Below are 27,927 nucleotides of genomic sequence, written 5' to 3'. Positions count from 1 at the left end.
AATACTACTTTAGCTGTATCTCATAAATTTTGATGTATTATATTTTTATTTTGTATACAAAATTTTCTAATTTTTCTTTAGATTTCTTCTTTGAACCATAAGTAATTTAGAGGCATGATATTTAATTTCCAAATATTCTGGAGGAATTTTTTAGTTATCTTTCACCATTAATTTGTAATTTCATTTCATTATTAATAATACTGATTTTAAATTTCATTTTATTTATAGCCATAAGGCATATTTTATATTAAATTCTTTTGAATTTATTGAGATGTGTTTTATGTTCTAGAAGCTGGCTAACATTTTCTATAGTGATCCAAGTGGTAACTATTTTTGGCTTTGGGGCCATATGGTTGGTCTCTTTGTGCTACTCAACTCAGTTCTTGTAGAACAAAGGAAGTCACAGAAATACTTATATTAAAGAGCATGGATATATTCATTGAGACTTCCATTTACAAAAACAGGCAGTAGGCCAAATTTTGCCTACAGATGGCACTTAGCTGATCCTAGTGGAGAATATGGTCTACTTTGTTAAATGCTCTGTCTCCACAGGAAATGAAAATGTATTCTTCTGTTTGGGTAGACTAGTCGTAAAGTGACAATTATGTAAAGTTGGTTAATGATGTCATTCAAGTTCTTATTAGTTTTCTAGTTTTTAAATCAACTATTGAGAGAAGAATGCTTAAAGCATCATTTATCACTGAATTGTGTAATTTAAATTTCAGATTTTATTAGTTTTTACTTTGTGTACTTTAAATCTCTGTTATTAGATACATCTAGGATTATTCTCATGCTAAAATAACGGCCTCATTGCTGTGAAATAATCCTCTTTTTTTGTTTTTTTGCTCTAAAATTTACTATGCCAGATATTTATGTACTCATCTGCCATTCTTCTAACATTAGCATAATTTATATTCTTCAAATTATTTTTGAAAACATTTTATGTTTAATATTTAAAGTGTATATCTTAATGGAATAATATGCTTGTGTCTTGTTTTATCATTCAACTTGACAGTTTCTGTCTTTTAATTGAGTGTTCCAATGATGTACATTTCTTGTATTTATTGATATAGTTGCATTAATTCTATCTTGCAATTTGTTTTTATTTACTATCAATTTTTGTTCTTTTCTTCTGCTTCTGCCTTCCTTGTGATTAAATAATTTTTAAAATGATTTTTCTTTATCTTCATTATTGATTTTTAGACATAAATCTTTCTTACGATTTTTTACTGGACTTTAGGGTTTACAGTATGTATCTGTAATTTATCACATTCAACCTTGAAATGATATTCTATCTTACGTATGGCATAAGAATCTTACAATGCTACAATTCTTTCTCTTATTCAGTGAGTCTTATTCAGTGAGCTACTATTATTATGTTTTATCATTTTATGTATAACAGCCACAGTATATTGTTATCTTGCTTTAAATAGCCAATTATTTTAAAAGAAATTTAAATAATAAGAAAAAAGTTGTTTCAATATTTATTCACGTAATTACAATTTCTAGTGTTCTTTCTTCCTGTTTGAAGATCTAGATTTTTTTTTTTTGCCATCATTTTCCTTCTGTACCAAGAACTGCCTTTAGCATTTGTTATACTGAAGTCCTGCAAATAGTAAATTCCTATGTATGGTTTTTGTGTGTTTGATAGTCTTCATCCGACTTTTGTTTTTTTAATGATTAATTTTTATTCAGGCATAACACATATAAAATTCTAAATTTTGAGTGCATAGCTCGATTACTTATGTATACACACATATAATTAACTGTCTTCCAAATCAGGATATAGAACGTTGGTACAGCATGAATTACAGCCCCTTTGGACATTTTTCCAGTCAATAACATCATATATCATCATTAATTAGTTTTCCCATTCTTCAACTTTCTATAAATAAAATCATGCATTATGGGGTCTCCTTTGTATCTGGCTTACTGCAAGTATGACAGTTATTTTACTATTATTATTTGTATGTCGTATTCCATGACTTGATACATCACAATTTATGTTTTCAGCTTTCTTACTGTTGATAGTTATTTTTACTGTTTATATCATTTGATTATAATAAGTAAAGAAGTTATGAACATCATTTTACATTTCTTTTGGAGTACGAATACACTGATGTTTCTTGAATATATACTTAGGAGTGGATTGCTAGATCATAGGATAACATATGTTTAGCTTTAAGCATTGCTGACAGCTTTCCAAAGTATTTTTACCAAACCACACTCCAACTCTTAAATGAAAATTTCAGTTGCTCCATATTTTTACCAACATTTATTATGTTAAATAATTTTTTATTTTAGCCATTGCAGTTGATGCATAGGAAAGGGTCTTGTTGTCTTAACTTCACTTTATTTGATGACTAATTATATACTTTTGACCATGTTGATATTTATATCATACACACACAATACCACTTTAAGAACTGTGCCCATTAACAAATTGGGGCAATTTTCTCTTAATAATTTGTAAGAGTTCTTTATGTTTTCTCTTTCTTGTTTTGTTTAAATGCTAAAGATTTACTAATTAATTGTAATTATACTTAATAATTCTTTTATAATTTTAACTTTATTATAGACCAAAGCGTACACATGCAGCTATGTTACATAGGTATATTGTGTGGCATTGAGGCTTGGGATCCCAGTGATCCTGTCACCCAAGCAGTAAGCATAGTATACAACACCTGGTTCTTCAGCCCATGCCCCCTTCTTTCCTCAGTCATCTAACAGTTCCCAGTGTCTGTTGTTCTCATCTTCACATTTATGTGTATTCAGTACTTAGCTCCCATTAATAAGTGAGAACATGTGGTATTTGATTTTCTGTTCTTGCATAACTCTGTTTTGTTCTCACATCAAACCAGGTGCTTTGGTTTTCTATCCTAAGCATCTGTTTGCTTAAGATAATGGCATCTAGCTCCATTCATTTTGCTACAAAGGACATGATCTCATTCATTTTTATGACTGCAGAGTATTCCATGGTATATGTGTACCACATTATTTTCTTTATCCAAACTACTGTTGATGTGCATCTAGGTTGATTTCATGTCTTCGTTATTGTGAATAGCTCTGCAATGCACATATGGGTACATATATCTTTTTGACAGAATGAATTATTTTCCTTTATGTATATATCCAACAGTAGAGGGATTGCTGGGTCAAGTTGTAGTTCTATTTCCAGTTATTGGCACAATCTTCAATTTGTTTTCCACAGTGACTGAACTAGTTTGCATTCCCACCAACGGTGTATGAGTTGTATGAGTGTTCCCTTTTCTCTGCGTCCTTGCTAACATCTGTTGTTTTTTGACTTTTTAATGACAGCAATTCTCACTGGTGTGAGATGGAAGCTCATTGTGGTTTTTATTTGCATTTCTCTAACGATTAGTGATGTTGAGCATTTTTTCATGTTTATTAGCCACTTGTACATCTTCTTTTGGGAAGTGTCTGTTCATGTCCTTTGCCCATTTCTTAATTGGATGTTTTGGTTTTTGCTTGTTGATTTGTTTACATTTCTTACAGATTCTGGATAATAGACCTTTGTCATATACATAGTTTGCAAATATATTCTCCCATTCTGTAGGTTGTTTATTCTCTTGATAGTTTCTCTTGCCATGCTGAAGCTCTTCAGTGTAATTATGTCCCATTTGTCAACTTTTGTTTTGTTACGATTGCTTTTGGGGACTTAACCATAAACCCTGTGCCAAAGCCTGTGTCAAGTAAGACATTTCTTAGGTTTTCTTCTAGGATTTTGTATTAGTCAGGGCTCTCTAGGGGGACAGAACCAATGGAATATATATAGGGGAGTTTATTAAGTATTAACTTACATGACCACAGGGTCCCACAATAGGCTGTCTGCAGGCTGAGGAGCAAGGAGAGCCAGTCTGAGTTCCAAAATTGAAAAACTTGGAGTCCGATGTTTGAAGGCAGGAAGCATCCAGCACAGGTAAAGAGGTAGGCTGGGAGACTAGGCCAGTCTCTCTTTTCACATTTTTCTGCCTGCTTATATTCTAGCTGTTCTGGCAGCTGATTAGATTGTGCCCACCCAGATCATGGGTGGGTCTGCCTTTCCCAGCCCATTGACTCAAATGTTAATCTTCTTTGGAAACATCACCACAGACATACCCAGGATCAATGCTTTGTATTCTTCAATCCAATCAAGTTGACACTCAGTATTAACGATCACAGACTTTTATAGTTTGAGGCTTTACATTTAAATGCTTAATGCATCTTGAGTTAATTTTTGCAGATGGTGAGAGGTAGGGGTTAAGTTTCATTCTTCTGCATGCGGCTAGCCAATTATCCCAGTACCATTTATTGAAAAGGGGTTTCTTTCCCCATTGCTTATTTTTGTTTAAGATCAGATAGTTGAAGTTGTGTGGGTTTATTTCTGGGTTCCCTATTCTGTTACATCGGTCTGTGTGTCTGCTTTTGTATCAATAACATGCTGTTCTGATTACTGTAGCCTTATAGTATAGTTTAAAGCTGGGCAATGTGATGCCTCTAGCCTTGTTATTTTTGCTTAGGATTATTTTGACTATTTGGCATTTTTTTGTTTGTTTGTTTGTTTTTGGTTCCAAACAAATTTTGGAATACATTTTTCTAATTCTGTGAAAAATGACATTGATATTTTGATAGGAATAGTGCTGAATCTATAGATTGCTTTGGGCAGCACGACCATTTTACTTATATTGATTCTTCCAGTACATAAGCATGAAATATTTTTTCTTTTATTTGTGTTATCTATAATTTCTTTCAGTAGTGTTTTGTAGTTTTCCTTGTAGAAATCTTTCACTTCCTTGGTTAGATGAATTCCTAATATTTCATTTTATTTGTGGCTACTGTGAATATTGTTGTGTTCTTGATTTGCTCATAAGCTGGAACATTATTGGTGTATAGAAATGCTAATAATTTTTACATATTTATTTTGTATACTGAAACCTTACTGAATTCATTTATTCATTCCAGGAACTTTTTAGCTGAGTCTTTATGGCTTTCTGATTTTTAGTTTTGAAATATATTTTTACCAGTATAGAATTCTACATTGACATCTCTTGTTTATGTTGTTCTTTTAGTATTTTTAGAATGCTTCTTCAGTGCCTTCACGCTTTTCTTCTGATCAGAAGTTGGCTGGCATTCTTATCTTTGTTTCTCTGTTTATAATGTATCCATTTTACATTAGCTGATTTTCTTTCTTTACTTGTTTCAAGCAATTTGACTACAATGTGCCTTAGTGTATATTCATTCATATTTCTTGTCCTTGAGATTTGTTGAGCTTCTTGGATATGAGGGCTTGTGTTTTTATAAACTTGAAAATTATTCAGCCATTATTTTTCAAATACATTTTTCTTTTCCCCTTATTATCTTCTTTTATTTGGGAACTTTGGGTACTCTACATGAAGTTGTTCCTCAGTTCACTGATGCTCTTTTTATTCCAGTATTATTTCTCTATTTTATTTTTCATAATTTCTATTACCATGTCTTTAAGTTCACTATCATTTTCAATTTAATATCTAATGTACATTTTTAAAATGCTAATGAAAAATATAACATAAATGAGACATTTAAAATAACTCACTCTTCATTTCAGTAATTCAAGTCATATCAAATGCAGAATATGAAAAAAATAAATTCAGAAGTATAATTAATTCAAATACATTACTTCTCATTTTGTAAAATTACGTATGTTATACATTAGAAACAATAATTCTCTCTAAAAGCATTATACAGTACATGCTAGAGCAACAGACAATGTCTGGCATATAAAATTGCACTATAGGTCTTTCAAATTTGAAATTTTACTGGTATAATATAAAGACAAAGGTATATAGTCACTACAGAATGTCCAAACTTTCCTGTAAGAACCATTGTTTTTCTTAACGTAGAATGATTAATACATATTCTACAAGGGGCAGTTAGGTTAGAAATTCTCTAGGGTATGTCTGGATATAATTTTCAAAGTATACAATAACACAAACAACTTTGTTAAGACCCTGTTTCATTTGCTGGTCAGTGGACAAAAGGCTATGTAAATTATTTTCAAGGATTTTGTTTAAAGTCTATGCTCATGAAAAGTTGGAAAGACAAATCACTGAAAGTTTTAATATATCTTATATAATTTTGTTGGTACGAAAATACAAATTAAATGTAAACAAAAGTCAATGACGATAATTTAATGCCAATCTATTTTATATAATCTTCAGTTATATATAAAAGTTTCACAGTTCTGCTGTTGTGAAAAAATACCAAATTAAATTACTACCTATTGAATTACTATCTACTATCTATTGATACAAGGCCTTCAAAACCTTATGTTAGCATTACTTTTCTTCATGGTTAATTGTGTTTTCTAATTTGAGATTACCAAAACATTAAGAAAAAAAGAAAAACAATATAAGGACATTGTGTTCATAAACCATCAAATAATTTGCCTGGAATGTATTATAAAACACAAAGAAGCTTCACATACATATACAATGATCATTACGCATTACATACACTCAGGGGTGAATAAATGTGTGCATGCATACACACACACACCTGCATGTACACACAGCCCATCATAAAATAAAGCCTAATGAGGCATTGCTTCCAGTTCCATCATGAGCTGTGCACTTTCCGCACTTCATCAAATGAATAGATTTTGTTACCTTCCCATTCTTGCAGACAGTAGGGAGATCATGAACATATTCCTCAACATCTCCTTTGCCTTCCTCAAGTGTAACAAAATTGTTTGCTAGTATCCTGTGTAAAGGTAGTTGACACTTGGGGATTTTTTATTGGGATCAGCAAATGGGTCCTTGAAGGCGTTCATTCCAAAGCTCTTGGTTGCAACATAACTAAACTTGAAGGAACAATTTCAGATATCTCTTGTTAACCTGTAGCACAGCTCCAACAGAACAGAAAGTAATATTACTAATGCTCCATTTTTGTTTTTTGTTTCATGCATTCTACTATTTTTGGAAGATATTAAATATCTACTCAATTCTATTGAATAACTCTAAAATAAGGTAGCACTTTGAGTTTTCAACAACAGATTCCTCACCTAAAACATCTAAAACTTTTAATAGAATTTCTAGGGGATTTCTAGAATCAGACCTGATTATTAGTGCCATCTCTGTATTTTGATACTATTAAATGTGTTGGATCTTCACCCTATATTCTCTCATATGCTTAACTGACCACAGATAAAGGCACTGATGAAAACTGTCACTATGCGTTCAAAAGCATCTTTTACATGCTCTTTCTTCCAAACTGTTATGGTACTTTCTGCTACTGGAACACAATAAGTGCTTGAAAAGAAGAGTCTGGAATATGATCTTTTGTTTAATCATATTTGTTATAAACTAAATGTTTGCATTTTTCCAAAATCCATATGTTGAAATTCTAGCCTCCACTGGGGTGTTATTAGGAAGTAGGACTTTTGGAAGATAATTTTGTTCATGAGGATAGAGCCCTCATGAATTTAATTAAAGACTTTATAAAAGATACCCCAAATTGCTATCTAGTCCTCTTTCTATAATGTAAAGACACAAAAAGATGGCCATCTATGAACCCAGAAAGAGGCCCTTACCAGACACTAAATTTTCTGGCACCTTGATTTCAGATTTCCAGTCTCCAGAACTGTGAGAAATAAATTTCTGTTGTTTATAAGGCATCCAGTCTATGGTTCCATGTTATAGCACCCAAAACAAAATCACTATTAAGAATCAGGGATGCCATTGTAACAAACACCTGAAAATGTGAAAGCAGCTTGGAGCTGGGTAATGGGTGAAGACTGAACAAGTTTTGAGGTGCATCCTTAAAAAACCCTGTATTACTATGAATGGACCTTTAAAGGCAATTCTGGTGAGAGCTCAGAAAGAAAAGAACTGTAGAGAAAGCTTTCACCATACTCTTCTGGAGAATATCTGAGTAATTATGAACAGAACACTGCTACAAATATGGATAGTAAAGGCCATGCTGATGATGCTTCAGATGAAAATGAGGAGCAAATTATTGAACAATGAAGAAAATATGATTCTTGTAACAAAGTGACAAAGAATGTGGCTGAATTGTTTGTGTTCTAGTGTTTTGTGGAAGGTAGGACTCATAAGAAATAACAATGGATATTAAGCTGAGGACCTTTCTGAGTGAAGTGTTGAAGAAGCATCTTGGTTCCTCCCACCTGCTTATAGTAAAATGTAAAAAGAGAGAAATAATTTGAAAATGAAATTGTTCAGCAAAAAGGAACCAGAACTTAAACAGTTGGAAAATTCTCAGCCTATCAGTATTGTAAAAAGTAAGAAAGCATGTTCAGAAGAGAACACTAAGGGTGTGGCCAAGTAATTGTTCGATAAGCAGATTAGTATGAATGTGAACCAACTTAAATAACAATCTCAACAAAAGCCAGGAATACAGATGGGATTATACCAGCAGAAAGAGTGCCAGCTGGGATTGAAGGAAACAAAGAAAATGGGACAAAATAAAGAAAGACTTAGATTTCTTAGACCCTATAGAACCAGACAATAGAGCTATTAAACTGTGAACATGTATTATTGTTTAAGATGAGAACAGAAGAACTTCAAAGGAAATTCAGAGATCATCAAGGCTGCCACTCCTGCCACAGGCCAAAAGTGAATGGGCCTGCAGGGCACAGCTCTCCCACCTCCATTTCAAAGAGTGGGACCCATGCCCAGTGGAGCTGTGAGGGCAGGGCTGCCTGTTGAAGTACTAGGTACATGACCCCCCACTGCTTGTGAAAGAGAAGAAAGGTATAGTGGAATTGCCACAGAAAGCCAAAGTTGAACAGCACCCTGCCAAGCTGTGGAGGTGATATTCCTACCTCTATGGGTCTGGAAGGTGGAACCTCCTCCACCCATGTTGGTCTATAAAGCAAAACTTCAAGCCAAAGATTATTCTTGATCCTTAAAGTTTCGGGGAACTTGTCTTCCTAGGTTTTTAGCTTGCTTGGTATTGTTCATTCCTTCCTTGTTTCTTATTTATCTCTTTTGGAACGGAAATGTCTATCCTATGCTTGCCCCACCATTGTTTTTGGAAGCACATAACATATTTGGTTTCACCGGAATTTTGTCTCAATAATTTGCACCTTGAGTCTCATTAATAGTTGATTTAGATGATATTTTGATGAGACAGTTGTGTTTAGACTTTAGAGTTGATGCTATAATGAGTTAAGAATTTGGGAATTGTTGGAGTAAAATTAGTGTGTTTTGCATGTAAGAAAGGTGCGAATTTTGAGGAGCCAAGGATAGAGTATTATGGACTGAATGTTCTTGCAAATTCATATGTTGGCATCCTAACCCTCCATGTGATGGTATTAGGAAGGTATAGCTTTGAGGAGGTAATTTAGGTGATGAAGGTGGAAACTTTATGAATGAAATTAGTGCCCTAGTAATAGAAACTCCAGAGAGCTATCTAGTCCTCTTCTATCATGTGAAGATGCAATAAGAACAGGGCAGTCTACAACCCAGAAGAGGATTGTATTAGAGTTTTACAGAGAAACAAAAACAACAGGATATCCATAGATAAATGGATATGTTAGGGAAATTGCATCTGCAATTACAGATGCTGAAAAGTCTCACAATATGCCATCTGCAAGCTGGAGAACCAGGGAATCCATTAGAGTGATTCAGTCTAAGTCCAAAGGATTGAGAATCTGGGGTGCAGCTGGTACAAGTTTAAAGGTTAGAGAACCTACATGACCTGGATCCAGAAAAGAGAGAGAAAATTCAGTTTTCCTCTGCCTTTTTGTTCTATTATGACCCTCTGTTGATTGCATTGTGCCCACCCAAACTGGGTGAGAGTGGACCTCCTTTATTCAGTTCATTTATTCTAATGTCAGTCTCTTCTGTAAACACTCTTATAGACATATCCAGAAATAGTGATTTACCAGCTATCTTGGTATACTTTAATCTAGTCAAGTTGACACCTAAAATTAACCATCCCAAGGACCCTCACCAGAATCAGAACTTAGAGATACCCTGATCATAGACTTAAGCTTCCAGAGCTATAAAAAATAAATGTATTGTTAGGCTCCCAAGTCTATGGTATTGTTATAGCAGCCAAACTAGGACAGCATTTTTAAATGAAAATAATTCCTGCTACTGTAACTGTCCCTTTGAAGTTAGAAAAATAATGAGCAGACACTCCAGACAGCAGGCTCTTGGGAAGAGACTTGACTGTGGCCATAATCATGTAACTTGTATTCCAGAACATTTAAGTTACTGGAATTTTCTAACAAACGTTTAGAATGTAGGCCAGCATTTTTTTCTTCTCCCTAGATTTTGTGGCCACTATGATTATATACAAGTTTGAATAATAGTTATCTTAATCTAATCTGCATTTTTCACCGTGAAGAAAACATTTCTTCTGTGAGTGACAGAGCTCTCAGGAGTAGCTTTTACTTCTTGAGAGATGTTCATCATACTTTTCAAGAATGTCATTCCATCTCTTATCATTAAATATATCTCTTGGAAAATTAACTAGTCTTTAATCCTGCAATGACTAGTCTTCTGTTCATTCCATCTAGTGAATTTTTTATTTAAGACATTGTAATTTTTATAAGTTTGATTTGATCTCTTTTATATCTCTTATGCTTCTACCTACTATGCTTAAAATTTCTTTCAAGCTGTTGAATATATAGATATCTTGAATATTGACAACATTTTATTTCCTAACCCAGGTGGTGGATACTTGGTATCTACTTCACATTATTTGTTAAACTTTACATTTATATTGTATGTATTTTTCTGCATGTGTGTTACGTTTCAAAATAGAAGCTTAAATTCTCAACTCCATTTATTGAAGACGTTATCTTTTACGCATTGTATATTCTTGCAAACTTAAAGATTAATCCACCATGTATGCCTGGGTTTATTACTGGACTCTGTATTCTATACTGTTGGTCTATGTGTCTGTTTTTATGCCAATATTATATTGTTTTGATTATCATAGCTCTATAATATAGTTTGAAATCAGAAAATAGGCTTTTTCTTTATTTCTCAAGATTGCTTTGGCTATTTAGTCTTTCGTGGTTCCATATAAACTTTAAGATTTTTTTTTAAATTTCTTTGAAAAATGCCATTGGGATTTTGATAGGGATTGCATTGAATCAGTAGATCACACTGAGTAGTATAAACATTTTAACTATATAACTTTTTCTAATCCACTAACACAGCCTCCCCTCTCCTACCCTCCCGTCCCCTTCTCAGACAGAGTCTCATTCTGTTGCCTAGGCTAGAGTGTAGTGGTGCAATCTTGGCTGACTGCAAACTCTGTCTCCCAGGTACAAGTGATTCCCCTGCCTCAGCCTCCTGAGTAGCTGAGATTACAAACATGTGCCACCATGCCCAGCTAATTTTTGTAGTTTTAGTAGAGACGGTTTCACTACATTGGTCAAGCTGGTCTCAAACTCCTGACCTCAGGTGATCCGCCCAACTCTGCCTCTCAGAGTGCTGGGATTATAGGCGTGAGCCACCGTGCCCAGCCCATTTTTTGTCTTCAATTTATTTTACCAATTTATTATCATTTCAGTACAGAGATCTTTTACCTGCTTGGTTAAATTTTTTCCTAAGCTATAAAGCTTCTGCACAGGAAAGGAAACAATTGACAAAATGAAAAGGAATGAGAGAAACTATTTGTAAACCACATATTTGATAAAGGGTTCATATGCAAAATATATAAGTAACTCACACAACTCAATAGCGAAAAACAAATAAACCAATAAAATTATGGACGAAGAACCTGAATAGACTTTAAAAAGAAGGACATACAAATGGCCAATGGGTATATGAAAATGTGCTCACTATCAGTAATCATCATGGAAATGCATACCAAAACTACAGTAAGATATCACTTCATACGCGTTAGAATTGCTATTATCAAAAAGACAAAAGACAGCAAGTATTGGTAAGGCTACTAAAGTAAGGGAACCCTAGTACACTGTTAGTGGGAATGTAAAAATACCCATTATAAAAAACAGTATGAAGTATCCTCAACAAAATTAAAAGTATAACTACCATAATATCCAACAATTATACTTCTGTGTGCATATACAAAATAAATAAAATCAGTATCTCAAAAAGATCTCTGCACTCCAATCTTCTTTGCAGCATCATTCAGAATAGCCAAGATACGGAATCAATTTAAGTGTCCATCAACAGATTAACCAATAAAGAAATTGTAATCATTAGACAAGTGTCAGGATGGCCAAGTAGTCTAAGAAATTGTGTCTCACATATATATACATATATACACACAATTGAATATTATTCAATCATAAAAGGAAGGAAAACCTGCCATTTGTGTTAAAGTGAAAAGCCGGAGGATGCTATGCTAAGTGAAATAACCCAGCACAGAAAGACAAATATTACATGATTTCACTCACATACGGAATCTAAGAAAGTTGAACTCAGAAGCTGTGAGTAGAATGGTGGTAACCATGGCTGGGAGGTGTGAAAAATAAGGAAATGTTGATCAGATGGTATAAACTAATATGACAGATAAGTTCGGTAATCTAATGTACAGCAGCACAGTTATATGTAATCATCATGGATTGTATACTTGAAATTTGCTGAGAGATGTTATGTTCTGTCTCACACACATACAGACACACACACAACGTAACAATGTGAGGTGAAGGAAGTGTTATTTAGCTTGATTGTGGTAATTATTCTGGAATGTATACATATATAAATTTTAATTTGTCTATTATACTTAAATAAAGCTGTAAAATCTTATTAAAACATAAAGTAGGTAGTTTGGTGTTTCAGTCATTATATAAGCTCCACATTCAAAACATATTCCAAACCACTTTTCACAACCTTTACCACTATTCCACTGACCCAAGCCTTCATCATTCATTAAATTTTCAGCAGCGTTAGCCACCCCCTTGGACTTCCTTCTGCCTCTATTCCTCTAGAGTTCACTTTCGACTCAAAAGCTAATGCCATTCTTTTAAAATATAAGTTAAATCATATCATTTCTCTGCTCAAATCTTACTGATTTTTCACCTCATTCAGAATCAAAGTTAAGGAGTTTTCATGGTCTACAAGACCTTCAATGATCTGGCATCCTGTTCTCTCTCTTCTTTCTTCAAATATACTCCCTCTACTTTAGCCACAGTATCCTCCCTTCTGTTCCTCTAACTCACTGAATATCCACCTGCTTTGGAGACATAGCTTTTACAACATCCTCTGCCTAGAATGCTCTTCTCACTGGCACCCCCATAGCACACTCCCTTATTTCCATCATATCTATATTAATATTTTATCTTTTTGGTAAGACTTTTCTGCTTTCCTTATTTAAACCAATACGCTTTCACTGCTATCCTCTATTATTCACTACTCTGTTATATATAAGTCCATCATACTGTATATTTTATTTTTATTTTTTGCCTTTCTGAAACTAAAACATAAATCCTATGAGGGAAATGATTTTTGTCACTTCTTAAAAATTCATTGATTGACCCCCAGTGCCTATATCAGTACCTGTTATACAGTATGAACTCAATAAATATTTGTTGAATACTCTTAGCTATAATTCTCTACTTTCAGGTATTTTATCCTCCTTGAAATTAAAAAAGAGCTCAAGCCTCCATTACTTATTTCAGTGTCTTGTACATAATATGCAATTAATACATTGTTTATTGAATGAATAACAGTATACCTAGCTTGTGGCATTGTAGTCCTCTTATCCTAATGGCTACAGATGGGAAGTAGGAGTGTGCACTCTGAGGTTCTATTCCTGGATTTTTCTCTGATTGCATTCAACATACATGAATATTCAGTAGCTGTTTATTTCGGGACCTAAATATCAAACACTCATTTAGTAAAATGTTGGTATGGAAAGCACTGGACAAGCCACTGAAGATTAAAATAAAGACTACATTTTCTTCCAAGCTCCCAAAATATGCCTGCAAAATGAAATGTGTCCCTGCATTCCACAGTGTACTGCTAAACGTGCATTTGCATATGCAGATGCCAAATTCTTCTGACAGATCAGTTAATTGCAAACACAAAACAGCCACTGAGGACATATTTACTTCCCTTGTAAAGGCCAGTACAGTTGTGTGGGCCATAAATGAATGCATGCTGCTGGATTTGCAGGAATAGTTTCACAGACTGGAAATGATTACCTCTTCACTGAAATAGATTAGGAAGCAGTTGCTGTCAGTTCTATAGGCTTCTGTTTCTCAAACAGGAAACATTGCTTGTTTTCCATGAAAGTATGCTACTGGTCACAGACAACTACCTGGAATGCTTCAACCCAATTAGTCTAGAATGGCAGCACTCACTCACCTGTCTTTAATTATACCTGATGGCATTTTGAAAGTCCTGGAAAAAGCCAATTGCTCTTGCTCCCAGATTATATAGAGTCCATAATGGCTACAGTGCTGGAGTAGAGTTCTTGACTCTACTCCAGACAGTCAAAATCCCTTTTAAAATAGTCACTGGTTCTGTAACAGGACTTCCGTATATATAGACTGATCAATGCGAAGCGTAACAGAACTAGTATGTCCCATATTGTATGAGTCTATTGAAAATATTCATAAAATGTTAGAGCAGACATCTGCTCTAACATTACCACTTTACAGATGGGATAAAGCAGCCCCTAAAAGGTGAAGAGATTTGTCCAAAGTCACAGAGCTAATTACTAACAGAGTAGGGATTAAAACTCAGGATGCCTGACTTCTGATACTATGCTCTTTCCGCTGCATTACTTTCAGTCATAGGCCTACCTGTTAGCCATACTGGTTCTGAACTATTTCCACTATTTGAAAGTCACCCAAGGAGCAAATTAAAATGTTGATCTTTGAGGCTGTTCCCTACCCACTAGAGACTCTAATTTGAAAAGTAAGTAAAAGAGCCTCAGAATTGTTTTGGCATGTACCCTAGGGGAATCTGATGTAGACAGCATCAGGCCACAACTTGAGAAATGTGGGTAAGTGACAGGATACCACTGTGGAAGATGTGTAGTACATAGATTAGTATCATCACTGTGGAGCCAAAAGACAAAAGACTTGCATTTACATTATTGGTTTTGTGACTTACTATCAATGATCTGCATTTGAATGAATTTATTGTTCAGCTTGAGTCTGTTACCTATCTGTAAAATGGGAATTAATTGGGAAATATTGAGAATTATACATACAAATTGTATATGTGTGTGTGTGTGCATGTGTGTGTATTTAATATACTCTAAATGAAAATATAAAAATGCATTTTTCCTTGGCCATACCGTAGTCTTCTTATTGTTTCTCCTCTAGCACCACCAAATCAACAATCAAACGTGCCTGTCTAGGAAATCAGGTAGGATGTCAGCAAGATTGTTCATCTATTCTTTAAAATACTATTTTCTTTTTCCTTCCTATGGGCCTTAAAATGGCCAATTGCATTTAAGAAACCTGGTGAGAACGCACATTTCTGATTGAGAGAAAATATGTTTCAGCCATTTAGACATTTCCACATGTTTATTCCCACCTGGGCTAGAGGTCTTTGGGTCAAGTGAGCTTGTCAAGTACAGTGAAAATATACTCAACCTAAGTTGTCATTTATATGTACAAGCTTACAGGATGCTAAAATAAATGTCTACCAGAGATAAAATAAATAAGGGCTTCAAATCATCCAAAATGGTTACTTAAGTACCACTTTGTCATCAATTGTCTAAAGTAACTTGATTGCAAAGATTCTGAGGATAGATAAGGAAAACAAACTCAAGTGTGAAGTGACAGCTATGCCAAGAAAAAATGGAGATGGATGTCAGAGAATTCTGAGTGACTCTAAGGCCATCTGAGCACTTTAGATAGCACAGATCACCCAGGAATCAGACACTGTGATTGACTTTAAGTTGTTAACATTAAAAAGCATTCGGAGTGACAATCGGTTAGCTTGGCTACAGTGATGCATTTTCCAGTAAAACATTCCTAAACTTCACATGCAAGTTGGTGGTGGTAGCAGGAGTGATGCCTGTGCTAGTAACTGTGCTAGTAGTCATGTTATAGAGTCTCTATTTTTTGTCTTCTAAAAATCTAGATAAGTAGCACAGCATACGGAATGAAAGCAGAAATTTAGAGTAGAGGAAGATGAAGATTTAAATCTAGTTTGGAACTTACTATCTGTGTGAACTTGGGCAAGTTGCTTAAAGTCTTCAAGTTTCTATTTTTCATCTGTATAACAAGAATGAATCATTGACTTTAAAAACTGTAGTTAAACTGGTTTATATAATTATTTTATATAAATAATTTGATATGTAATTTAATTCTTCAGTCACTGAATCATAAAAGATAATCAATAAATCCTTCCTCCTTTATCATCATCATCATCATCATCATCATCATCATCATCACCATAGCATTGGTAGTAATAGTAATAAAACTTCTAGAAATAGGGTGATTTTTATTTTTAATGATGTAGCTTAATTCTACTTTGACCTGTCTAAAACTGACTAATATTTAGGTTGTTTGCATGATATTCTACTCAAAAATCAATTTTCCCAGTGGAAATGAATAAATAATGAAAATTTCCAAAATAAGAAAAAGATTAAGAATAATCCAGGTTATTTTAAACAGTTGAAGACCAACAGAATTAATGTGCAGAACCTATTCAGTAGATGCACAGTTCCAAATCTGTGTTTATTCTTTTACTTTTAGGGCAATAAGAGGTAGAGTCTCCATTTGAATCTTCTCAAAAACAAATAATGAACTCAAAACATACTGATAAAATTTTCAAAACACCAAGACCTTGACCAGAGTTTCTACATTAATAAGTTACTATCAATTTCCCCCAGATGGGAAAAATACTAAAAAGTCAGAGGTTCCCATGGGAAGACTGAGCCTTAGTGAGTTTATATTGCGGGTACTCTGGCTTCTTCTCAAGTGTCCTGTTGTCCCATTTTTCATTTTCATTTAGACCCAATAAACCACTCACTGGAAGATACTAATGAGGTTATTTTAGCTGAGGTATAAGCAACTGATACAGCTTTGTAAATCCTCTTTTTTTAATTTGTATAAATTCATGGGGTGCAAGTGTAATTTTCAGGATTGATGAGGAATAAGAGTTTTAGGATGTCAAACATTAGCAAGCAGATAATGGATAAAAGGATAGGTATGCTTTTGCATACAGGAATCATATTTTACATTTTTTTGCTATATCTATGTAAAAATCATATACATCCATTGAAGAAAATCTGAATGTCACCTATATACGTAATGCTCAGACTTAAGTAACCCAAATTTGGTGAATACAAAATTAAAACCACAATGAGATATCACTTCACACCAGTCAGGGTAGCTATTATCAAAAAGAGAAGAGGTAAGTGTTGGTGAGGATGTGAGGAAAATGAAATCTTTATACACCAATGGCAGAAATGTAGATTAGTACAGTTATTATATAATACACTATAAAGGTTCCTTAAAAAATAAAAATAGAACTACCATATGATCCAGCAATCTCACTTATAGGTATCTAGAAGAAATGAAACCAGTCAGGGAAATATCTGCACTCCCATGTACATTCCAGTATTATTTACAATAGCCAAGCTGTAGATTCAACCTAAGTGTCCCCTGACAGATGAATGGATGAAGAAAATGTTATACATTCATAGAATGGAATACTATTCAGCATTAAAAAATAATAAAACCTTGTCATTTGCAAAAACATGGAGGAACCTGGAGAACATTATGCCAAGTGAAACAAGACTGATACAAAAAGACAAATACTGCATTATCTTCCTGATGTGTGGAATCTAAAAAAGTTGAACTCGTAGAAGCAGAAGGTAGAATGGTGGTTATACAGGGGTTAGGAGGAAGGAGGAGCAGAGAGATGAGAGTCAAATAACACAAAATTTCAATAGATAGGAGGTATGAACATAGGAAATATATTGCACAACATGGTGACTATAGTCAATAACAATGTATTACATACTTGAAAATTACTGAGAGTAGATTTTAAATGTTCTCATAACAAAAAATATATGTGTAAAGCCATTGATATGTTAATTAGCTTTATTTAGCTGTCTACGATGTATGCATATATCCACACATGTTGTATACCATCAATATACACATTTTTTATTCATCAATTAAAAGAAAGAATTTAATGCATACAATTTCAAAATTTTTCTGTAAATAGCCATTTTCACAAAAAGTACTTTATAAACTTCTTTGTAAACTACTTTTAAATATTGAGCATTTCTATTCATTATATTTTTTACATCATAATTTTAATAGCTGCAAGTTATTACATCATGTAGATGAACCTTGCCAGTTTTAAACTCACGTGCTATAATTGGATAGGCAATTGTTTCTAAGTTGTGGCTTCTAAAATCCTAATAAAAGTTAATATTTTCCAAGATTAAACCTTTCAAATTTTGGAAGGAATTTATTAAAGTTATAGTTCTACAAGTACAATTGCTGGTGCAAATGGTGTGCAAAGTTTTAACATACAGTGGCATATTACCAAACCACTACAGCCAAGAATACTTAGAGAATGAGCACTTTTCGCCTATTCTCACTATTACTGGGCATCATCATTAAAACAATTTAAAAGTGTTTAAAGTGGACATGTAAACTCAAAGCATGTGTATTGTTCACCGTGTGGTCTGACCAACCTATCCCAAAGATGGAATATCATTGCCTAGTCTACTCGGTTGAAAGCCTATTCTAGTCCTGTTTTCTTCTCAGCTATACCTGTTTCAATGCTGGAGTTAGCAGCAGTGGGCACCTGAAAGCCTAATAAGAGCATTTCTCCTAGTATGATGAAGTTAAGTGAGCTTACATTCTCTCCTTTTACTAGCAAAGGCATAATTTAAAAATTTCTGAAGGCCAACGGAATGGTACAACCCTAATGGGTTTTCTTTAAGAGAGAAACAGCTCATGTATGTGTGTTTCTATTTAACAGGGACAATAAACACAAATAATGTCATAATGCTGCTAGAAATTGAAGGATTCAAAGATAAGGCCTGTACCAAATGTCAGTACATACAAAAAAAATTCAATCACTGTTACAATCAGATGAGGCCTCTTTCTCCCTGTGGGCAATAGGTTGTTTTTAAAGATACTATTAGATACCCTTTTTTTTTGTTTGTTTTGAAAGGTAAAATCAATTCTTACTTTATTTTTATCTAAAATATTCATAAAAAGATTTTTCTACTTTTGTAATCTGAAATGGAAAAAGGAACTGCAATATCTTTTTGTTTTTGTCTTTGTGTTTGATGAAAATACCTGGGGTTAACAAATACCCAAGGTTGTACAGTAACTTGGAGACATATGGCTTGTTTCAGAAGCCTCCAGGTTTTAAGAAATGATCCAATGGGAGCAATTTAATACAAACTCTAGTATTGCCATTATGATATAATGGCAAAATAAGAAACAAATCAAATAAATGTTGTAATCAATGAGGTCACAGTTCTAGGCCCTTGTCTCTTCTCTTTATTCTCTTGCTTAGCAATCTGAACTACACACAAAGTCCCAATCAACATCCATTTGCTAATGATCCTCAAATTTATATCTGTAACCCAGAACCCACTTTTTGAGCTCCCTGTATATCCAATTGCCTCTTGACTTCTCAGCTTGCAGCTCTCCAATGCAAATAAAACATGAGTAATATAATATCCACAAGCTTCTCCCTCAAAATGAGTCTTCTCATTTTTCAAACTGAGTGAAGGTAGAAAGGAATAGCCATGGTCATCTTTGATTTCTGCCATCAGCAAGTCTTATCCTTTTTTCCTTCTAAAATATATCTCAAATACATCCATTCCTGTGTCTTGTTTCTGGCCCTTCTCTGTATTGAGCTAGCATTCTCTCCCACCTGTACAAGCCTCCTGCCTTGCCTCCCCTGAGTCCAGGTTTTCCTCCAGTCTTCACCCTTTCCAACTTGTTTTCCCAAAGACAGTGTGAATGATCTTTTTAAACTCAGATATAATCACATTACCTCTAACTAAAAACCTTTTAGGGATTCTCAATGAGCTGTGATACTGCAAAATATCTTAACAAGGCTCACATGAGCATGGGCCTTTCGGCTTTTCTGTACTAACACCACACTGCCCTTCTTTTTGTTTCTCAATTGCATCATGCTGTCACCTGACAGAGGTTTCTGCCACATGCTGCCCCTACACCACACCACTTCATGTTCCAACCCAGGACATGTTTGTCTTGATTTTTATTCAAGTTACTGCTTATCACTTTTCATCTCTCATCACAAACATCACTTCTACTTTTTTTCTTCTTCTTCTTTTGAGATGGAGTCTTGCTCTGTCACCCAGGCTTGAGTGCAGTGGTGCCATCTTGGCTCACTGCAACCTCTGCCTCCCAGATTCAAGTGATTCTCCTGCCTCAGTCTCACAAGTAGCTGTGATGACAGGTGCCAGCCACCATACCCGACTAATTTTTGTATTTTTAGCAGAGATGAGGTTTCACCATATTAGCCAGACTGGTCTTGAACTCCTGGCTTCAGGTGATATTAGCCAGGCTGGTCTTGAACTCCTGGCTTCAGGTGATCCACCCGCCTCAGCCTCCCAAAGTGCTGGGTGATGCTTGAGCCACCATGACTGACCTCAAACATCATTTCTTTATGGGAACTTTCTCTGACCCACAAGCCTAGGAAAGATTCCTCCGGCTTCTGCTGTCATATAATTTTATTTTTTTTCTTTCATATTTCCTAGCTCAATTTTACTTGAAATTATTTAATTAATACCTGGCTCATAAGCTTTATGAGAATGCAGACTGTAGTCATTTGCTAGGGTTGCTGTAACCAAATACTTATTCACAAAATGGGGTGCTTCAACAACAGAAATTTGTTGTCTCACTTTCCCGAAGCCTAGAAATCTGAAATTAAGGTAATGTGAGAGTCAGTTTCTTCTACGGGCTGTGAGGGAAGTATATGTTCCCAGGCCTCTCTCCTTGATTTGTAGATGGCTGTCTTCTCTTGATGTCTCTTCATATTGTCTTCCCTCTATGCATGTCTGTGTCCAAATTTCCCCTTTTTATAAGGATGCCAGTCATATGGGATTAAGGTCCGCAATAATGGTCCTTAGTCCATTTTAACTAATTACATGTGCAATGACTCATTTCCTGAATAAAGTCACATTTTGATGTTCTGGGGAACATATGTATTTGGGGGACACAATTCATCCTATAACAGGGATCATGTCTGTTTTGTCCACCATTGTGTTTCCAGTTGCTAAACAGTGACACAGCAATAAGTAAATAAAGAGATAAATGACGTTTTCTAGTATTTATTGAGCCAAAACTAGCTGGTATGGGGATTATCTTCTGAACATGAAAGGATTTATTCCTTTGTTATTTCTTCTCTTCTATCTTAACCATAAATTTTTGACTTAAGAAAGAAGAAGACATAGGAATATAGTTTGTTCATAAAAACGACATATAACAACTGAGACCAATACCTGAGTCCAATTATGTGACTGTAATAGAGAGACTATGCCTTTGTGAGAATTTGGTAACTTTTTGTGGACGAGAAACAGAGAAGAGAAAGGCAGAACTAGGGAAGGCACTCTGTTCCCTATGGTTTCAAGGATTTGGAAACATGATATGTGATATGGAAAGAGAATAGCTCTGCTGCTCTCCATCCCTGAGATACTAAATGAAGCATACTGTATCTTCCAAAGATAACCAGAATAAAATTCCCCATAACAATGCTCTTCTGCAATAGAGTTTTGTCATTCCGCCATCAAGAGGTAGAGCCTATCTTGTGACTGCTTTGATCAATAGAATATCACCAAAATGATACTGTGTCCATTTTGTGTATAGTCCTTAACTGATCCATCAGTTTTATTCCTTTTTCCCTCAGAAGTCAAACACCAGGTAAGAACTATGACTATCCTAAGGCCACCATCCTGTCAGAAGAGCAAGCCACGTGAAGAAGCCCATGGAATATGAGAGACCATGTGGAAACAAGGAAAGAAGAGGACAAGGAACACAGGAGCACCACATCTGGGAGTAAGGAAACCATCTTGGATTCAAGCCTGATTGAGCCTTCAGCCAGTCCCAGGTGCCAGCTGACTGCAAACCTGAGTTCTCTAATGAGAACTGACCACCTGAGCTCCCTCAATCCTCAGTAACTGTGAAAAATAATAATACATTGTTATTGTAAGATATTCAGTTTCAGAGTGGTGGGTTATGCAGCAGTAAAAGTAACTACAGCCACCCTGTATATGCTGTGTTAATTCCTACCATATAGCAGGTACTGAACGTGGTGGCATTGAATGGATGAACTCATCTCCAAGGTTCAAAGGCAATGAACATAGAGAACAGAGAGAAATGAATCTTATCAGCAAGATGTGAAAAGCCTCCTATTATAAATTTTCTTTGAAAAGCTCCCTTCACTGGAAAGCTTTCAAGGTTTTATGAGAATTAACTTTAAATGGTTTATTTCTACATTAAATCAGGTAAACAGGCCTTGAGAACCACAGAGACTTTGGGGAGAGAGTTCCTGGTCCTGAGGAAAAGCAGTGTAAAATAATCCCTTGGATGACAGCTTAAAACTGAGAATTTTACTCCTAGAAAGTATTAAGATTTGAAAAGAAGGCATTTATACAATCTGATGGCTCATCAAAGGGTTACCCTCTTTATTTCCCCACCCCTACCCAGACCCAAAACCCAGTCTGGATCATTTGACTAAATATTTTTTTTGTAAGAAATCTGAGTAATACAAAATCTCTAGTTGGAGACTTACCCCTGGCAAATTCATCAACCTCTAGTTGCGTTAATGTTTACTTTGTTAAATGCTAAGATCATAAAGAAAAATGGTTACATTTTTATCAACCCTGCATAGGGTTAAAATAACTTTGTGCATCAAGGCAAACTGTTACCTGCAGAACTAAGTTTCAGATTTTATAAAACACTTTGCATAGCTAAATGTGTAATTGTCCAGGTACAGGGGAAAAAAAAAAAAAAAAAAACTTTATATTGAAGCTCTCAGACATGTAATTCTGAACACTTACATGTGTTCTGAATACATACATGCATTCTTTTTTGCACTTCCAGGCCCATACCTGTACACTACATGTGTGCACACACACCTCTTCTCAAAGGTCACACCTCAACTTTTCCAGCTATACTCATGTCACCCAATTGCCATCTCTTTAATTTCTTTAAAAATTAAAACATACTTTCAACCAAAAGTGCTACATATTTATTACAGAAAATTTACAAAATACAGAAAGGTATTTTTAAGAGATTCTCCAACTGTGTAGCTTTATTTTCCTGCTGCAGCTGCCACTGCCCACTCCTCTCTGTGTGCCTCCTAATTCTAGTCTTGCTGCAGCCTCTGAAGTATAAGGGCAGTAGAACTAGCCACAAGAACCTTCCAAGTTTGGGTGAGAACTATGCTCCATGCAGAAGATGTTTAATAACTGGCTCTCTAAATATAGTGCAGACATGAGTATTTGTTGATATTTTCATTTACATTAACAAGATGAAAAATACATAAATGAAACAATAAAGACATACTTTGAAACATTACCTCTTTATCAATCACCCTAAGCAAATTCTTTGTTGAATAAGATAATTTTCAAGTACCAGAAGAATATTTTCTCAATTGTTAGTTGCAACATTACAGCTACAGACCAGACACACTTTTAAATTTAATTTGCACCATTTTCTTAAACCTAAACAATCGATAAAACAATAAATCAGAATGATAGAACTTATGCCTTTTCTACTGGACCATCATTGATGTTTTTAAGCATGCTATGATTCAAGGCAGGTCTTGTTCTATGAATCCATAACTGGTTGTGGAGTCTTCTTCTGTTTTAAAATTCAATTAATATGGTTATAACTCAAGAAATAAATGACAAGCACACCAGTTTAAATGCTTATTTTGTATCTTAGCACCAATTAAAGATTGATTCCATGGTATTATATTACACCTATTAGTATTCAAAGGCCACATAATTTACACTATTTATTTCCACTCTGGGTAGTTTTCAAAGAATATACCATATTTCTATTTATAGGATTATCTCCTGAGAAGTAAGAAATAGGTTATAATTTCCTGCACATGCCATTTGATTTTTAAAAGTTTTTTTTTAAACTTTTTTTATGGAGGTAAAATACATGTATAAAACTTACTATGTTTACCAGTTTGCTTTAAAAAACAGACTGAGCGGCCAGGCGCGGTGGCTCAAGCCTATAATCCCAGCACTTTGGGAGGCCGAGACGGGCAGATCAGGTGGTCGAGAGGGAGGCCGAGACGGGCACCTCTCGAGGTGAGGAGATCGAGACCATCCTGGCTAACATGGTGAAACCCCGTCTCTACTAAAAATACAAAAAACTAGCAGGGCGAGGTGGCGGGCGCCTGTAGTCCCAGCTACTCCAGAGGCTGAGGCAGGAGAATGGCGTAAACCCAGGAGGCGGAGCTTGCAGTGAGCTGAGATCCAGCCACTGCACTCCAGCCAGGGCGACAGAGCAAGACTCCGTCTCAAAAAAAAAAAAAGAAAAAAAAAAAAACAGACTGAGCATAGGCTAAAAAACTTCAACAATAGTCCTTCTTTATAACCAAAGTGTCATTGTCAGTCAGACTATTTTATTATAATTGTTTACATTTTAGAAATCATCAATGTGCAGGTATCTTACTTGGGAAAATTCTGAGAATTGTCTTGCATTTATTCAGTAAAACACCTGTAACTCTATAATATTTTTGAACCAATGAAACACCAACACCCAGTAGAAGGAGTTCTGATGTACCTTCAGATAGGTGGCTAAAAGAAAAACCTGCTTATTTAAAAGAAATGATGAGTATTAGTGGACAAAGGAATGGAGCCATCACAAGTATGTATTCTTTGAACTTTCCACGTGCATCTTTCCATGGCTGAATATACTTCTAACTATGACATTTAAAAAATTTCTTAGACCAGCTTCTATTTTAACTCATCATGCTTGAGATATAGTCAACTATAAAGGAAAGTTACAGAGAGCTACAGGCAAATCTTGACTTTGAATCTAAACTGACCGGCCAATGTAGACTCCACTTACACATAAAATGCTACACTGGAAACAACAATACTAAGCATTTCAGATAGAGAAATCAAAAGCAACCACTGTGGGAGCTTAAAATTCTGAAGTAAAGCATTATATGATATTAAAATTCTCTTTTATCTCTCTGTTGACAGCATTTAGCAGAGTAGCAAGGAATGGTAATGCAATTTTCAGAGAGGAAATATGCAGAGGAATTGCATATTGGATCACTCTGTGTTCATTCATACTAAGACAAAATTACCAAATATCACCAAAAGATATTCTATTTACTATAAGTAGCATATTTTCTTTACTATAAGCAATGTATTAGCAAAATAATATTATTTTATCAGTCAGAATGCAATTACCACTGCAACACATTTTTGGCTATTTTTAGACACTGTGTCTCATATTCCCAAACTTTAGAAGGACTCTGTCTTCTTACTTTACAGATATGGTGATTCTGATCTTTGAGAACGAGAAGTAGCTCAGGAGACCTACTATAGAAATGTTAGATATTAAAATAAAACACTGTGAGACAGTTTTGGTCTAGGGCTGTTGGATGTTACTTTTTCACATTTTCTTACATTCCAGAGCTGAGCAAACTAACCTGGGATGCACCATGCATTCGTAGTTACCTTATGCCTAATTAAGTTCCTTTCAAACTTGGCATCGTTCACACAAACATTCCATTGTGGAAATGGCAGTCAAGGAGAAGGCTCATGGTGGCCAAGGTGCTGAAAGTGAAATTTCTTTATTAGAGACTCTCAGCCAGACTCCCAGAACACTTCTCATAGAACCGTGGTGCTTTCTCTTAAAGAGTGAAAGTCAAAGTGTGGTCTGATCTTAGAATGGGACAGTGGGGTCCACCACAGCACAGCCTCTGGAAGGAGAATAAATAGAACTGGTGCTTGGATAGAACTGGTGCTCTGCGGCTTCATCATTTTCATCAAGAAAACAGATCTGAAGGCTGCAGACCTGAACAAATTATAATTCTCATCTCTATTAAGCACTTTATTCTAATTGTTTACCAGCTCTACTAAATTTACTCAAAATAACTGAAAGACACTTATGGGCCTAAATTCTGAAAACTTCTTGTTGGTTTTGCACTTGATAACTTCATAATGAACATTATTTAGTAGAATAGTAATGGGTTTGATATTTAATAGAATGAGATTTGAATCTCAGCTATACTCCATTTGTAAAATATAGATAATAATTTTTCCTAATGTCCTTAGGATTGAATGTGATAATACACATAGGCTTAGCACACACTAATAGTTCAATGAATTATTACACTTATCTATTTTCATTGGCATTATTACTATTGGAGGACTTTTTCTAATTAAAGAAATTATTTCTATGGTGTCTGTAACACCAAATTACCTATGAAAACATAAAAGTGTTTATAGGGAGATTATTCACAAATAATATAAAAACTACATTTCTTTTCAAATAGAAAAAGTCTATATTGTTTTCTAGTGATAATGTTAGTATATGTTCCTGATAAATTTTAAAGTAAGAAGTTAATGATAAAAAGTAAACCTCTCTCCTAATTTTATAACTCCAAGATTTAGATTTACTCTTTCAGATTTATTAAAATGTGTACTTATATGTATAGATACATAAATATGTATTTTTGAGTCGTCTTTAATTTGGCTCAGTAGTATGACCCAGAGATTTTTATACATCATTACACAGAGAAAACCCATTATTCTTAAGTTCCACGTAGTGTTCCATAATTTTGATAAACTATAATTTTATTTATCATAATAGTACAGGATGTTAAGTGTATTTCAAACTTGTAGTGATCTCAAATTATAATAAAATAAAGTTACATGCTAGAGAATGGTTGCCAATTTTTGTGATATTTTATCAGAATTAATAAAGGACATATAGTGGGGTTGATATAATTCTTTTTAGATTAATAATGAATAAGATAGTATTTTAAACATCCTAAAGCCACTTAAATGCTAGTACATATTTTAAAGGCCAGAGTGTTCTTTGCCCACATCACAGCAAAAGTTTAAGCACATATTTGCAGGATATATCTTGAAAGAGAGAAATGTGTCAAAATGAGATAAATGAAGATATTTCAATGACATTTACCATCAGATGAAATAGACAGTACAGTGGATGTAGGGAAAAAAAATGGAGGCACTCAAGACATTATTGAGATTTAAGGCAAAAAAGTGGCTCTACCCAGTCTTCATGATACTCATTAGAAGAGCATGGTATGAGAAGACTGAAAGTAAAGATGAATTCCATTTTGATAAATTGTTTTATTTTAAATCAAACAAGTAGAAAAATACATTTCAGAATGCATATGAAATATTGCAAAAGAGACGAGTCATCAAAAACTTATATATACATAGAATCCCAGTTTATAATTAATTAGATTTCAGAATTACAAACCAGCAAACCTGATTATGATCACAAAGATGAAGTCATAAGTAGCTTATGTACTACTAGGCTTATGAGTATACCGAGGAAAACATGTTGTGTCCACGATACACCCATGGGGATTCACTATGACAAATCATATTGTGCTAACAGTCTAATTTTTAAGTTGTTTCACTAAATTTGCAGATTACAGGAATCTTGTCAATATAGTTGATCAGAAAAATTAGCAAAATAAAAAAAAAAAAGTCATCCTTGCTCTGGTTTTGGGTAAGATGATGTGTGAACTACCAGTTTCTAAGTTCTTTAGAAGAATGAGTCTCAGGCTATCCCTTAATCATTTTTCTATGTGAAGTTTTTACAGTTTTTGAGGTGCAATCAAAGATGAAATCTGTATTATGTTTTTCAGGTGACTCGAAACTAGGGAGGACAACTGGGTGCAGATTCAAAGTATTTCAGAGTGATGTGAAACATTAATAGAAATTTGATCAATCCTAAACTTAAAATCTTATAGTTGCTGCTATGGCAAGCCTTACCTGGCTCGCATTGTGTATTCTTGG

Source organism: Piliocolobus tephrosceles, chromosome 4 (genome assembly GCF_002776525.5).
Source record: "Piliocolobus tephrosceles isolate RC106 chromosome 4, ASM277652v3, whole genome shotgun sequence".
In the NCBI taxonomy this organism is placed as follows: domain Eukaryota; kingdom Metazoa; phylum Chordata; class Mammalia; order Primates; family Cercopithecidae; genus Piliocolobus; species Piliocolobus tephrosceles.
The sequence above is the reverse complement of the archived record's forward strand: the minus strand, read 5'-3'. Positions refer to the sequence as shown.